This window comes from Podarcis filfolensis (assembly GCF_964270895.1).
Source record: "Podarcis filfolensis genome assembly, chromosome: 8".
Lineage (NCBI taxonomy): Eukaryota > Metazoa > Chordata > Lepidosauria > Squamata > Lacertidae > Podarcis > Podarcis filfolensis.
Window position 1 is genome coordinate 82162143 of NC_139611.1, and position 15567 is coordinate 82177709.

Consider the following 15567-nt stretch of genomic DNA (forward strand, 5'->3'; position numbering starts at 1 on the left):
TAAAAAAAAAGAACACATTCTACTCATGTCAAAACACCAGGCAGGCCCCACAAATAATCCATAGATGTGTTTTAAATAAAATAACATATTCTACTCATGTAAAAACACGCTGATTCCCGGACTGTCACGGGCCGGATTGAGAAAGCGATTAGGCTGCATCCGGTCCACGGGCCTTAGGTTGCCTAGGTAAAGGTAAAGGTAAAGGGACCCCTGACCATTAGGTCCAGTCGTGGCCGACTCTGGGGTTGTGGCGCTCATCTCGCATTATTGGCCGAGGGAGCCGGTGTACAGCTTCCGGGTCATGTGGCCACCATGACTAAGCCGCTTCTTGAGAACCACAGCAGCGCATGGAAATGCCATTTACCTTCCCGCTGGAGCGGTACCTATTTATCTACTTGCATTTTGACATGCTTTCGAACTGCTAGGTTGGCAGGAGCAGGGACCTAGCAACGGGAGCTCACCCCGTCGCGGGGATTTGAACCGCCGACCTTCTGATCGGCAAGTCCTAGGCTCTGTGGTTTAACCCACAGCGCCACCCATGTTGCCTACCGCTGGTTTAATCTACAGGATACCATCTACTTCCCGCTTAAGTTTGCAACGGAGAGTGTACTTCTGAACATAAACAGATTCCCTTGCTGCTTCCTGGTCCCACTCCCACATCTCTGAGGTCAGGAAGCCATTTCCAAAAAGAGCAAGACGACGAAGAAGCAGCTCTTTTTCATCTTATATTTGTTAAGTTCTGGGGATAACACTCAGGGACCTACAACCAAAGTTTCAGTCTCCCCACCTGTCCCCACAATAAATAAATGAAGTGCAAAGATAATCTTTCCCGCACATCAACCTCCTCGTTTTTCTAAGGCCTTTCCTTCATTCAGCAGTAACAAGCGTGCGCATGCTGTGACATCACAGCAGCCCAGCCAGTGCTTGAGGAAGGCTTATAGACCATCAGCCGTCAAGTGTTTTAAGGTCTGTATATAAGCATGTCAATCCTAAACCTCATCCATCTTGCTCAAAGGCAAGAAAGCATCTCAAACGACTGAACCACGGGGTTACAGGTCAGCTGCAGACAGAGACCCTCCTCCCCACAGCTTCTTCTGGTCACCAAAGAGCAAATTCTTAAGCCCCGAACATTACCAAAAAAGCAGAAGAAAGAGGAAGGGAGGGGCAGAAAGGTTGGGATTCTTTTCCAGAAGTAATTTAAAGGTAGAAGGGAAATGTGAAGAAGAGGAGAGAAGCCTCAGACAGAGATCTTTTCCAAAAAGAGATTTACCAAGTAATTTGGCAAAACAAGAGCTGTTACTAAGAGGGGCATTTGCATCTCAATTCCGGGACAATTTTATACAGGGACATACAAAACAACAACAAACCAAGCCTGTCAACCACATCACCTCTCTTTACATGCATGTGCATCTGTGCACACTGATGTTTGCACAAACCCCAATGTGGGGTGGTGAGCGCACACAAGCAAGGACCAGGCACTCATTCTGGGGGAAGACAAGGACAGAGCCCTGGGGGTGTGGAGGGGGAAGTCTGGAGGGGAGAGCGAGGACCTGCCTTTGTGCTCTGCACATTCCTGGGAGATGGGATTAGAATACTTATCAGCTCTGCATTCACTGCTCCCCAGCAAAGCTGAAAAGCTCACAAGACCCCGGCTTAACCTTCCTTTCAGCCCCTTCACTCCCTTGCAGCGAAGTTCCCTGGCTCAGGGGCCGAAAGAGAGGGGGTGCTGGGGGGGGTGACTTGCGGACGAGGACACCCAACTGTGAGATGCCAAGAGGAGAGGCCCTTGGAGAAATCTGCACGGAGCCCGAAAAAGATGGCTTCCGTTCCGCCACCTTTCTGAATTCCTTTTTTTAAAAGTATTTTTTATTAATTTTTGAACATATTAATTGTCATACATACCACAAAATTTCACATCTTATACAATCTTTTTGGACTTCCATCAGCCCCTCTCCCATTTTTATCATTTCTTCTGCATTTCTTAAATTCATATTGCCTTTAATTATCTTAACTAACATCTTCCTTTTTATCCAATTCTGCAATAATTCAAATTATTCACCTCACAAAACTTCTCGCAAACCTACAAGTGTAATTTGGTCATCACAATTACTTTTCAAATAGTCCGTAAATTTACACCAATCTTCTGTGAATCTCTGGTCCCACCGGTTTCGAATTCTTCCTGTTAGTTTGTCTAGTTCTGCATAGTCCATCAATTTCATCCTCCAGTTGCCACCTTTCTGAATTTCTGCCCCCATCCTGGGGTGTTTTGACGCAGGTGGGGAGGAGTTTGAAAAATCCGCCAGGAGTTTGCCTGGGCAGAAACTGGATCGTTTGGTGCTTTGAGGTGGGGTAGCAAAAGGGCACCTCGGATCATAGAACTGTAGAGCCAACCTGCCAAATTAATCCTGGGCACATCCAGGGTCCACCAGGGAATCTTCCCGTGCCAGCCCTATTGAAGTCAACGGTGGGGGGGGGGACAGAACTGGGCAAAATGCTGAGCCCCCTCTCCTGTTAGTGTCAATGGGTCTGCCCAACTCTTGTCTGTCATATTAATTAACGATCATTAAATTTATTACTTGCCCTTCACCAGCAAAGTCCCAGCGCTGGTTAAAGGTAAAGGTAAAGGGACCCCTGACCATTAGGTCCAGTCGTGACCAACTCTGGGGTTGCGGCGCTCATCTCACTTTATTGGCCGAGGGAGCCGGAGTACAGCTTCAGGGTCATGTGGCCAGCAGGACTAAGCCGCTTCTGGCGAACCAGAGCAGCGCAAGGAAACGCCGTTTACCTTCCCGCCAGAGTGGTACCTATTTATCTACTTGCACTTTGACGTGCTTTCGAACTGCTAGGTTAGCAGGAGCTGGGACAGAGGAACGGGAGCGCGCCCCGTCGCGGGAATTCAAACCGCCGGCCTTCTGATCGGCAAGTCCTAGGCTCTGTGGTTTAACCCACAGCGCCACCAGCGTCCCGCAGAGCTGGTTATGACAACTTAAAAATCGGAGAAAGTTCCATTTTGCAATTCTGCCCTAATCTTCTATCCCATCTGTCAACAGGATGCCACTGCATAAGTGGCTGTGGGAAACAGATTTGAGCTTCCAGACTGCTGTGGCAAGGGAATCATTTGCACCCAGTGCCACAGTCTTGCCCCAGCTCAGCAAACACTACGGAAAACCCACACCCGCCTGTGGGCAGGTGACTTTGCTTGAAAGGGGCACAGATGAAACGGAAAGGCAGTGAGTCTGTAGCAGAACATGTGTTTTGCACACAGAAGGTGCCAGGTTCGAATTCCAGGTGGAGCTAGGAATAAACCCCTGCCTGAGCTGCTGCCAGCCAGTGTTGACAATACTGAGCAAAACAGACCAACAGTTTGACTCTGTATAAATTGGCATTCTATATAACCTTTTGGAAACGAGGGTTTGGAGCTCAGCACACACACACACTGTCAACTCCTCAGTTGCACAGTTGGTACAGAATGAGACACTTACTCTCAGGGTTGTGGGTTTGAATCTCACGTCAGGTAAACTATTCCTGCATTGCAGGGGGTTGGACTAGATTGGGCCCCGTGGTCCCTTCCAATTCTACGATTCTTCAAACGCTCAGAGACACCACTTGGCTTCAGTAAAATTCTAATTATACGCCTGGTTTTCATACATACACGTGAAGCTTGCCTTGCAGGGAGGCATGCCATTATTCTGCTGAGCTTAGTGGGCTCTGCTCTGGCTGGCAGCAGCAGCCCTCCGTGGTCTCTGGCAGGAAATAGACATCCCTATTGCTGCCTAAAGGTAAAGGTAAAGGGACCCCTGACCGTTAGGTCCGACTCTGGGGTTGCGGCGCTCATCTCGCTTTATTGGCCGAGGGAGCCGGCGTACAGCTTCCGGATCATGTGGCCAGCATGACTAAGCTGCTTCTGGCGAACCAGAGCAGCGCATGGAAACGCCATTTACCTTCCCGCCGGAGTGGTACCTATTTATCTACTTGCACTTTGACGTGCTTTCGAACTGCTAGGTTGGCAGGAGCAGGGACTGAGCAACGGGAGCCCACCCCCGTCGCAGGGATTCGAACCGCCGACCTTCTGATCGGTAAGTCCTAGCACCACCCACGTCCCTATGATTGCTGCCTACCTCATCCTTTTAACTGCAGATGCCAGGAAAATGGACATGGGAGTGTTTCTGTGTGTAAGGAAAGGGCTCTAGCCCATGGGAAGCAGGTTGTGGGGTTAAGCCCTGGGTGAAATCCTGCCCCCCAAACTCAAATGGTCATTCACTGCATCTCTAAGGCTCTTTCAGTCTGATGCTCGACTAGGCAGACACAGACCCACAAAACCATGATCCTGGACTTACTGGGGGCAAAAGGAGGGCAGGAAGATAAACCAATTCTCTTTCAGAGCTCACTTTCAAGGAGAAATAGTATTTTTACAAGGAGAAATATTATTTTTACAAAGAAAATCTCTCTCTCTCTCTCTCCCCCTCTTTTTTTTTAAAAAAGGAAAAATAGCTGCAGCGCCAGGCAGCCTCGGAGATGGCATTTATAATGGCTGTCTCCGTTATCTGTACGAATTTACTTGTAACTAACAAACAGAGAACTCCCTTGACAGACACTCGGAACAATACCAGCACCGCTAATTGCCGCAATTTGCTCTGTCATTTTCTTTAATTCCTTCATTTTTCTCTCTTGAAATAACCCCGCGGGTCAGACAGAATGCTCCTATAATTAAAAGCATTTAATGTAAGAATTAGAAAGCTGCTAGGATTACGGGGGAAAGAAGGGTACGGTGTGGTGGGGGGAGAGTGAAAGAGGAATATATGGGGAGGGGGACAGAAATACATCCCCCCCCAACACACACGATTGCAATATCGCCAGCTTTTAAAGCCATAAAGCAGGGGGGAACGACCACCACCGGCTGCCCAGAAAACACAAGCAGCTTATATTATTTGATTATTATTGGCGGAAACCTCTGAAATGCAAAGGCAGAGAGAGAGAGTGGGAGCTGATGGCATGGTGAACTTGGACTGGGACGACCCGGGTTCGAAATGTGATCAATACACGGTGCGAATTGGCAAGGGAGCAAGACAGCTGACTCTACAGGTGGAAGGAAAAAGCCAGCGCATCAGGTCAAAGGCCTCCAACCAGCGGGCTGGGACCCACAAATGGACCGCAAAAAGCTGTTGACCAGGCACCCTAATCTGATCAGCTTCCACGAGGGCTGCCATGGGATCAGAGCCAAGGTGGTGTAATGGTTAGGGTGTCAGACTAAGACAGGGGTAGGGAAACTAAGGCCCGGGGGCCGGATCCGGCCCAATTGCCTTCTAAATCCGGCCCGCGGACGGTCCGGAAACCAGTGTGTTTTTACATGAGTAGAATGTGTCCTTTTATTTAAAATGCATCTCTGGATTATTTGTGGGGCATAGGAATCCGTTCCTTTTTTTCCTTCAAAATATAGTCCGGCCCCCCACAAGGTCTGAGGCACAGTGGACTGGCCCCCTGCTGAAAAAGTTTGCTGACCCCTGGACTAGGACCTGGGAGAGCAGGGTTCAAAGCCCCACTCAGCCGTGTAGCTCACTGGGTGACCTTGGTCCAGTCAGCGTCTCTCAGCCTAACCTCCCTCACAGGATGAAATGGGGAGGGAGGAGAATGACGTACACAGCCTTGAGCTCCTTGGAAAAAAAGGCGGTATATGAATGTAATAAGGAACTACTACGGCAGGAGAAAGGCATAGGTCTTTCCTTTTCCCAATAACACATTTCTGAATCCTAGAACTGAAGGGAGAGAGACTTTCTGCAGGCAATGGCTTTTCCCACTTGCCTTGCTCCGGCCTCCAGTCGCAGGAGCCTTTCCCAGACCATGACTTTGAGAACAGCAGCAGCAGCAGCAGCAGGCTGTGAAGAGAGGAGCTCAGGGATAGTTTTTGAAAAAATAATTTTATAAGTTGTGTGTCCTCGTTTCTCAATTTGACCCTTTTACATGGTTTTGTGCATTGCGATTTGCTGTTATTTTTATTGATTATCGATGAGTAATTCTTTATTGTAATTGATAGGTGTAAACCGTTTAATTATTACTAGATGCTGTTTAATTTTACTGTTTATTTTTGGATGCCAATGGATTATTAAGTATTGCTTTAGTTGATATAAGTTGTTTGTTTTAAAGTTATTGTGACTTCCTTATACTGGATCAGATTGTTACTATTAATGTTTAATGTTTTATTATTTATTTTTATGTTTGTTGGATGCTACCCAGTGTGACTAAAAAGGGACGCGGGTGGCGCTGTGGGTTAAACCACAGAGCCTCGGACTTGCCGATCAGAAGGTCGGCGGTTCGAATCCCTGCGACGGGGGTGAGCTCCCGTTGCTCGGTCCCTGCTCCTGCCAACCTAGCAGTTCGAAAGCACCTCAAAGTGCAAGTAGATAAATAGGTACCACTCCGGCGGGAAGGTAAACGGCATTTCCGTGCGCTGCTCTGGTTTGCTGTACGCCGGCTCCCTCGGCCAATAAAGCAAGATGAGCGCCACAACCCCAGAGTCGGCCACGACTGGACCTAATGGTCAGGGGTCCCTTTACTTTTACCTTTTATCCAGTGTGACTAGGGCAACCCAGCAAGATGGGCGGGGTATTATTATTAATAACAATAACATTATTATTGTTGTTGTTGTTGTTGTTGTTGTTATTCCTACTACTATACTATCCTACGGCTATGCCTCTGCTGAGAGAGCTTTCTATGGAGCAGTCTATTTCTATGGCTTCTCTTCAAATTTATTGCATTTATCTCCCAATTTTCTCTTCAAGGAGCTCAAGGTGGCGGTACCTATTTCTCCTCCCCCTTCTCCACACTTATTCCCCACAACAGCCCTGTGAGGTAGGCTGGGCTGAGAGGCAGTGACTGGCACAAGGTCTCAGCCAGTGAGCTTCATGCCCAAGTTTGGGGGAGGGGCGGGGAATTGAACCCTGGTCTCCCGGCTCCAGGTCTGATCCTCTAACTGCTGCACCGACACCGGCTCCCTATGAATGAAATGAAAGTATGCTGAACGAAATGAATGAATGGAAGTACGCTGAGGACTAGAAAGCTGAAATGTCCATTGCTATCCAGTGGGATAGCTTGGATGCCATCATGGCTGAAGGCGGCAGTAGGGAGGGGGCTCAGGAAGTTGCCGTAAGAGTCTGCAAGATGTGACTTGGAGGGAGCAGGGGTGCCACATCAACTTCTCCCTGAATCTAGGGCAGGCACCCCCAAACTCAGCTGTTTTGGGACTACAATTCCCATGATCCCTGACCACTGGTCCTGTTAGCTAGGGATGATGGGAATTGTAGTCCCAAAACAGCAGGAGAGCCGAGTTTGGGGATGCCTGATCCAGGGTCTGGAGGCAAAGAGCAGGAGCCATTTCCAGGTCTATCTGCACGGGTTGCCAACTCCTGATGCCACAAGCAGTCCCTGATTGACACACTCCTTTTTTAGAATATCAGTCCAGGCCCATTTTGCTTTTTTGAAGCTCCTGTTCTGGAGAGCTATGAGGGGAGAATGCTGAACTCAGGGCAGGTTTTCAGCGCAGGAAGGAGGGCAGAGAGGGCATCGTAGCTGTTTCTGTCGTGAGCGGGGTAGAACGGCTGCAAAGGCCTCTAAGAAAGGCAGCAGCAGCAGCAGCTGGAATAAGGCAGGTGAGCGGAAGGAAGGATGGAAATATGTGAGAAGGTGGAAGAAGAATGGCAGCCGAGAGGAGAAGAGGAGGGCAGCTGACGGAGGGCTCAGAAAGAAGTTGAGGCGAGGGAGAGAGGGGCAAAAGAGACAGGGCAGAGAAAGAGAAGGCAGAAATTTAGGAGAGAGGAAAGCAAAGACTAGATGACAGAGGACAAAAAGTGCAGGAAGGAAGGGGGAGAGAAAGGTACCAGCAGAAAACAGAGGAAGGAAGGAGGCGGAGAAAACGAGGGAGAGTTGAATCGTTCTGAATGCCATCGGTGCTTTTTAGTGCAAGACAACACAAAATATAATGGTGATTCTTACTTTTCCCTCCCTTGCTCAGTGTCAAAAACAGAGTTTACTAAAGAGTCGGGGAAATCCAGAAAGCAAAAGAGGACACCACAGCTAAAAGGACATGAAAAATGTGACCAGCAATGCATGGAAACAGGGGTTCACTAGGACTGAGGGGGAAATAGCATGCCAGTTCCTCAGTGTGTGAAATGTTGAGAGATGCTGGCAAGTGGAAGTTTGAAACCATCGAAGCTGAGGCACTCAGAAACAAAGCTCTCCAGCAAGCCATAAAGAATGGACAACCAGTTTTTGAAAAGCAAGGAAACTTTGCTCCCCTCTAAGGCAGCAGGAGAGGGTGGGCAGATCTCAACTTGTTCTCAACGTTGCTCCAAATGTAACTTGGATTCATCCCTCTCTCCACAGCGAAGCATTGGCTTCCATGCATCTTGTTCTTTTAAAAAAAGTCAATTTGTTAATTTCATCAGAGCCTATGCTCTTAATAAAGCCCTTTGCAAAGGAAGGGGTTCTCAACACACAACCCCTTACTGTTTTTCATAAAAAGTGTAGTGGTGGTCATGTAGAAAAGGTGCAAACAATACTATCTGGACTTCAATATGAAGTTTTGGGAGTTCTTGAGAAATGAATCTTTAATATCCGTTTCTTTATTGGACACCTCGTTGCGGCTTTTAAGGATGGCGTGCCTTGCAGGTGGGTTCAGCTGTTTGAACGAAACCCTTCAATGTAGGTAATTCCCCCCCAAAAAATTTTGACGTTAAAAAAAAGAACCACTCCAAAAATTGCTGAAACTCCAGTTGAGATGTTAATCAGAAAATTTCACTGACACATTTCCATTTTTTTTCCACAGCTTTTTTTTTGGGGGGGGGGGAGATCAAGCAGTAAATTTTGCTTCTATAAAAGGAAATGCTTCGCAACATGTAGAACAATTAATTGAACTTTTAAGTGGCTGTTTTCCCCATAATATATGTGGGCCGAGATTCACTGGAATTAAGATACGGGATGCAAAAACAATTCTTTGAACTCAGGGTGGCGCTTTGGGTTAACCCACAGAGCCTAGGACCTGCCGATCAGAAGGTCGGCGGTTCGAATCCCTGCGATGGGGTGAGCTCCCATTGCTTGGTCCCTGCTCCTGCCAACCTAGCAGTTCGAAAGCACGTCAAAATGCAAGTAGATAAATAGGTACCACTCCGGCGGGAAGGTAAACGGCGTTTCCGTGCGCTGCTCTGGTTCGCCAGAAGCGGCTTAGTCATGCTGGCCACATGACCCGGAAGCTGTACGCCGGCTCCCTCGGCCAATAAAGCGAGATGAGCGCTGCAACCCCAGAGTCGGCCACGACTGGACCTAATGGTCAGGGGTCCCTTTATCTTTACCTTTATGACACAAGCTTAAAAGTGCAATTTCAGCAACTACTACCACCAAAGTTTTGGATTTGGGTTAGTAAATAATACCCAGAATGGGCAAGTGAAGCAATCTCTCATCTGCTGCCACTTAAAAAAACCCAGTTTAGCCATAGGAAATTAGTTGTGAGTTAGTCTTTCTAATAACTTCCCCCCGCCACAACACCATAACAAAATCTGGAAGCACAAACATGCTCAAGTGTCCCACTGAAATCGACAGCCTTTTTAAAAACCACTGGTTTTCAACAGCATTTTAGTCTTTTGGTTAAGATCAAGAGTAAAAATCACTGGTTTTCATTTGGCAGTAATGCAAAGGCAGCTCTACATGCATTGCCATGTGAATGGCAATTTTAGGATTAATAATGTGCCTTATTGGACGCGAGTGGCGCTGTGGGTTAAACCACAGAGCCTAGGACTTGCCAATCAGAAGGTCAGTGGTTCGAATCCCCGCGACAGGGTGAGCTCCCGTTGCTCGGTCCCTGCTCCTGCCAACCTAGCAGTTCGAAAGCACGTCAAAGTGCAAGTAGATAAATAGGTACCACTCCAGCGGGAAGGTAAACGGCGTTTCCGTGCGCTGCTCTGGTTCGCCAGAAGTGGCTTAGTCATGCTGGCCACATGACCCAGAAGCTGTACGCCGGCTCCCTCGGCCAGTAAAGCGAGACGAGCGCTGCAACCCCAGAGTCGGCCACAACTGGACCTAATGGTCAGGGGTCCCTTTACCTTTACCTTAGGAGTGACTTAGTCTGAAAGCCCCCGTAGAGTTTGTGGTTCTTGCTAGATTTGAATCCAGGACAGTGATGTAAACCTCATCCTCACCAAGGTCATCAATCCATACCGTTTCTCAGGCAGCAAGTGAAGGAACAGACAACAGAATACTCCTTCAAGTAACCAGCTCCCCTGAATATAGAAAAGTAGCATGTGACAGAGAGGGATATTCAACCCTGGCTTTCCCCCTGACATGCTAGCTTACTATGTGTGGGGAGTTTGGTTAGATGGAGGAGCATCCATCAAGGAAGCTCTCAAGGGAGTTCTGAGCAAGCGCAGCCCAGGCAAAGTTCAACTTCGTGAGAACTGAGGCGAAAAATGCAAATTGGATAAATTTTGGGTGGGCTCCCACTCAGTCTAGAATTGAGGAAGCCTTAGGCACTGATTCCTGTCAGTCTCATCCCCCTCTTTCCCCAGCTGCAGAACGGGGCTTCGAAGAATAATACAAGCCTAAAGAATTGATGCTTTTGAATTCTGGTGCTGGAGGAGACTCTTGAGAGTCCCATGGACTGCAAGAAGATCAAACCTATCCATTCTGAAGGAAATCAGCCCTGAGTGCTCACAGGAAGGACAGATCCTGAAGCTGAGACTCCAGTACTTTGGCCACCTCATGAGAAGAGAAGACTCCCTGGAAAAGACCCTGATGTTGGGAAAGATGGAGGGCACAAGGAGAAGGGGACGACAGAGGACGAGATGGTGGGACAGTGTTCTCGAAGCTATGAACATGAGTTTGACCAAGTTGCGGGAGGCAGTGGAAGACAGGAGTGCCTGGCGTGCTCTGGTCCAGGGGGTCACGAAGAGTCGGACACGACTAAACGACAACAACAACACCTTTCAGGGCTGTTGTGAGAATGAGTGGCCTAGTGTTGGTCTCCAGGCCCATCGGCCCCAGCCAGGTCTCGGGGGTGATAGAATCCAGCCACATCTGTGGATGACCACAGGTTCCTCATACCTGAGCTTTATCTCTGTCCTAAATTCTTGCACTGCCTTTGGGGGTTCGGTTTCCCCCTTTCCTTTCTAAGCTTCCAAGTTTGGGGGGGGGAAGAGGGTTAAAGACGGAGCCCAGGGCAGAAATGACTTTCCTGAATCTCCATGTGGCCACACTGAAGTCTAGGAACTTACTTTTTTCCAAATAAATTAAGGAATTTGATGCAGCGCCCATGTGCTCCAGTGTTAGCGCAGCAGCAGCCCAAAGATAGCCTACAGCCGCACCTGAACGAAAACAGCAACCGAAGAACTGATTCTGCGGTGTGCATTGTGCGAAAACAAGGCCCACAGCGGGGGAGGAAGATGGGGGGGGTGGACAGCACATGCAAGCACCATCACAACCGCAATCCACACAGTAATTTTGTCCTGTCAACGTGCAATAATCATAATATTTCACCCTCCACTGAACAATGGTTCTTAATCTCTTAAAACATGTTATTTTTCCCCTCCCTCCATTCCACGGCAGGAGGAAGCTTCATTTAAATGAATTTATTTTGCTACGCCGAAGACCTAACAGCGCAAGGCCTGGACTTTTTGCTGACTTTCAGGGGAGCAAATGGCACGCAGGAGAGAAGGGTCACCATTCACTTCTATGGAGGGGAGTCTTACAGAAATTACAGGGCAGGGGGCACATCTTTAAAGCTGTTAAATGTTACAAATATTATGCCTGAATGTATCCTTTCGACTTGACAGCTCAGGGAAGATACCTAGCTTTATAAATCATATGAAATCAACCCCTTTGCCAAGTTCCTCCATTCCAACACCATTTTGCCCTTGGAAAAATGATGCTTCCCCCGGCCACCTCCTGCCATAATCCCTCAAGCGTGAGAACACAAAAGATGATGTATCAATGATGCTGTACGAACTGTATTCTGGGATACTGTGGGAAGTTTGAACCTGTTGCGCAACAATAAAGGATCTAAGTCTACTAACTGCTGTTTTGCTCCAAATTACCGTATTTTTCGCTCCATAGGACGCACTTTTTTCTTCCTAAAAAGTAAGGGGAAATGTCTATGTGTCTTATGGAGCGAATGCATGGTCCCTGAAGCCGAATTGCCCAGGGGCAAAAAGCAGATCATGCAATGGCGCAAAAACGTGGTTACAAAGCACGGATCCACATGGATTCTCGGGATTTTTGCATTGGGCTACCCCAAACTCACCGTCAAATCACATGTCTGTGGCCACAGCATGAACCACAAAAATCATACATCCACTGTTTCATTCTGGATATTTTTTTTCTTGTTTTCCTCCTCTAAAAACTAGTTGCATCTTATGGTCAGGTGCTTCTTATGGAGCGAAAAATATGGTACTTGGCTGGAATTTCCTTCTTTTACTGACCGCATGGACCCGGGGGGGACCTGTACCCCAGCAAGCCGGGCTGTTGAGTAGTCTCTCAACCCGGAATTTTCCTTATCAGGAGTAAAGGGTTGTTCTAAGGGAACCAGAGTAAAGGGTTGTTCTAAAGCAGCCAGATTCCTGCCCCGCAGCCATTTAGAAGCTAAGTCTCTATTTGCTTAGCTCCACCAATTAGTTTCCGGGCCCAATTCAAAGTGCTGGTTTTGACGTATAAAACAGCTCAGGACCCCAACACCTCAAGGACCACCTCTCCCCCTATGAACTGACCCAGACCCTGCGGTCATCATGTGACGCCCTTCCTTGTGTGCCCCCTCCACGAGAGGTCAAGGCGGCAGCAACACGAGAACAGGGACTTTTCTGCAGTGGCTCCCTATTTGTGGAATGCTCTCCCTAGGGAGCTTTGCCTGGTACCTTCATTACATTTTTTTTAAAGGGCCAGGCAAAAACCTTCCTCTATAACCAGTTGGCATTCAACTATCTGTGACCTTTTAGAAGTGGATGTTTTTACGCTATTTCTATTTCCTTTTGCCTTTAAAGCATCTAAGTGGGGTTTTTAAAAAATCTGTTCGTTTGTTTGCTGCTTTGGTTTGCCCTGGGCAAGACAAAGCAACTAACAAATTTAATAAAAAATAAATAAGCAAACAAGCACCTCCTTTCTCATATGAGCCCACCTGCTTTCTGAGATCATCACCAAAGGCCCTGCTCTTGCTTTTGCAGGTCAGACAGGCAGGTACCAGGGACAGGGCCTCTTTAGTGGTGGCACCCAAGCTGTTGAGTCACCTCACAAGAGGCATTTCCCATCCCATATGCGTTAAAACTGTTTCATTTGAGTTCTTAAACAAGAGGTAGCTGGAAACTCCTGTTCCATTTGAATTTGTTATTTCCATCTCACCGCACTGGCCTTTGACACCCGAGATACAATTTCCCCCCACCTTCTGATTGTAGATTGTTTCCACCGATTTAAATATTGTGTTTTCACCTTGTTGCAACCCACCCTGGGACCTTATGGCAAAGGGCAGGCCCAATCAGAGAGAAAAGTATATAGTGAACCCAGTTCTCCAACTCTGATTAGAAAAGACACACACAATTTTAAGAATGGATTCCCTCCTGTTACAAAACCCAGAGTTTTCTTGAGGAAGCTACTGCAGATGGAAGTAGCAGGACAGCTGTGCTAACTAAATCAAAGCAAATATTTTGGGGGGGCCACTAGGTGGCGCATCGGAAGATGGCTGACAATAACATCTCTCCGACCCACACGAGGTAATTTGGAGGCTATGATGGGGGTAATTAGCCTCCTTAACCCCCCCAGGATTGTGGGGGGGACGGCCCTTGCCTGCTGTGCCCTATACCACCCCCGAATTTGTGGGGGTGGGGGCACTAGGCACAAAGCCCTCCTGTGGGATTCCGGCACTCCTGGACGCCGTCCCTGATTCGCGCCGCTAGTTGCAAGCATCTTCAAAAGAAACAATTTGGACGAGATAAATTGCACATGCTTCAAGGAAAAAGGGGAGTAAAGACTGCTGACAGAAGAGATCTCTGATAACAAGACAAGAATAAAATATGAGAAGATACGTCAAGATACGGTATGACAAATGACTGAGGGGGGAGGGGGGAAAAAACCTGCCTTCCTTTTTCTTATGTGATTTAACAAGAATCCCCTCCCCTAATGAGTCAGAAACTAAGGACTTAAGCTGTGGATTTAAGGCTGTGTGGAGATAAACTTTCGAACCAAAGCAATGTTTCAAGATGAAGCTGGAAAGCTAAGAGTTTTAGAATGACGCAGTTAAAAATGCCGTCGCCATTTTGGGAGGCATTGTTGGAGCTCTTGGATCTGGGAGGAGAAAGAGAGAAATAGAGTTGTTTACATATCGTGGATCAACTCCTCGGTGGGACTTAAGAGCAACAAATGCCAAATTTATGATGGAAAGAGTGATGTTATCTACGAAGGAGATATATGGAAACCATCTGGACTTAGTGGAGGAACGGGAAATCCACACAGGATTATTATTTTGCTTATCGGCTTAAGGAGACTAACAGAAGAGATCGTAAAGGAAAAATAGAAATTATATGAACAAGATATGATGTGGAAACACCAAGATAAGACTGGATAGAATTATGAATTTTGTTTGGACTGATTGGGACTGATTTGGACATTAACGCAGTAATAAGATGATGATCTGAATCCCCCTTTGGATCTTGAAGTATGGGTTCCCCCAACAAAATTTAAAAATTTGGCTTTGTAATTTGGAATTTATGTGATGTGATTTAATTTGATGTGATTGGCCAGTTAATAAAAATTATTAAAAAAAAAAACAAAGCAAATATTTTGCAAGATCGTTCCTCAGGCATCAAGAGGAAAGGTAACTCAGGAGTAGCAGTTGGTGTAGGGATAGTGAAACCTGACTGGAGGCCAACAACAACAACAGTACCCGATTGGGTTGTTCCAGCTGCTTTGGGCAGCTTCCAACAGATATAAAAAGACAATAAAACATCGAACATTAACAACTTCCCTAGACAGGGTGGCCTTCAGATGTCTTATACAAGTCAGGTAGTTGTTTATCTCCTTGTTATCTGGTGGGAGGGTGTTCCACAGGGAGGGCGCCACCACCAAGAAGGCCCTCTGCCTGGTTCCCTATAACTTCACATCTCACAGTATGGAACTGCAAGAAGGCCCTTGGAGCTGGACCTCAGTGTCCGGGCTGAACGATGAGAGTAACTGAGCCAAGGCCTTTTAGAGCTTTAAAGGTCAGCACCAACGCTTTGAATTGTGCTCAGAAACGTACTGGGAGCTCTTAACCCCCTGACTTAGTGGAGGCTTTCATACCCCCAAGAGGACAAGGAGCTTGCTTCAAAAGAGCAGTATGTTTAAGAAGCCACAGATTCTGAAAAAGCAAAAGATCACCAGATTCAAGGTGGAAACCTGAAAAAACCCCAACAAAATTAAGAGCCCCTGCCTTCCAAACTCCACTCAAGCTGCCAAAATATTGTTAAGCAGTTGTTGCTTTGACCCATCATATCCTGATTGACACTGTTTTTAATCCATGGTAGATTTTTGCCAGCTCCTTACTACTATTCTGGGTTACACTGCTAT

General features: G+C 47.3%; 1 protein-coding gene across 2 annotated transcripts in view; it reads right to left on the minus strand.

The window, feature by feature from the left end:
• Positions 1 to 15567, minus strand: part of NPAS1 (neuronal PAS domain protein 1) — a 97028-nt gene that overhangs the window by 54759 nt on the left and 26702 nt on the right. The window lies entirely within an intron of this gene.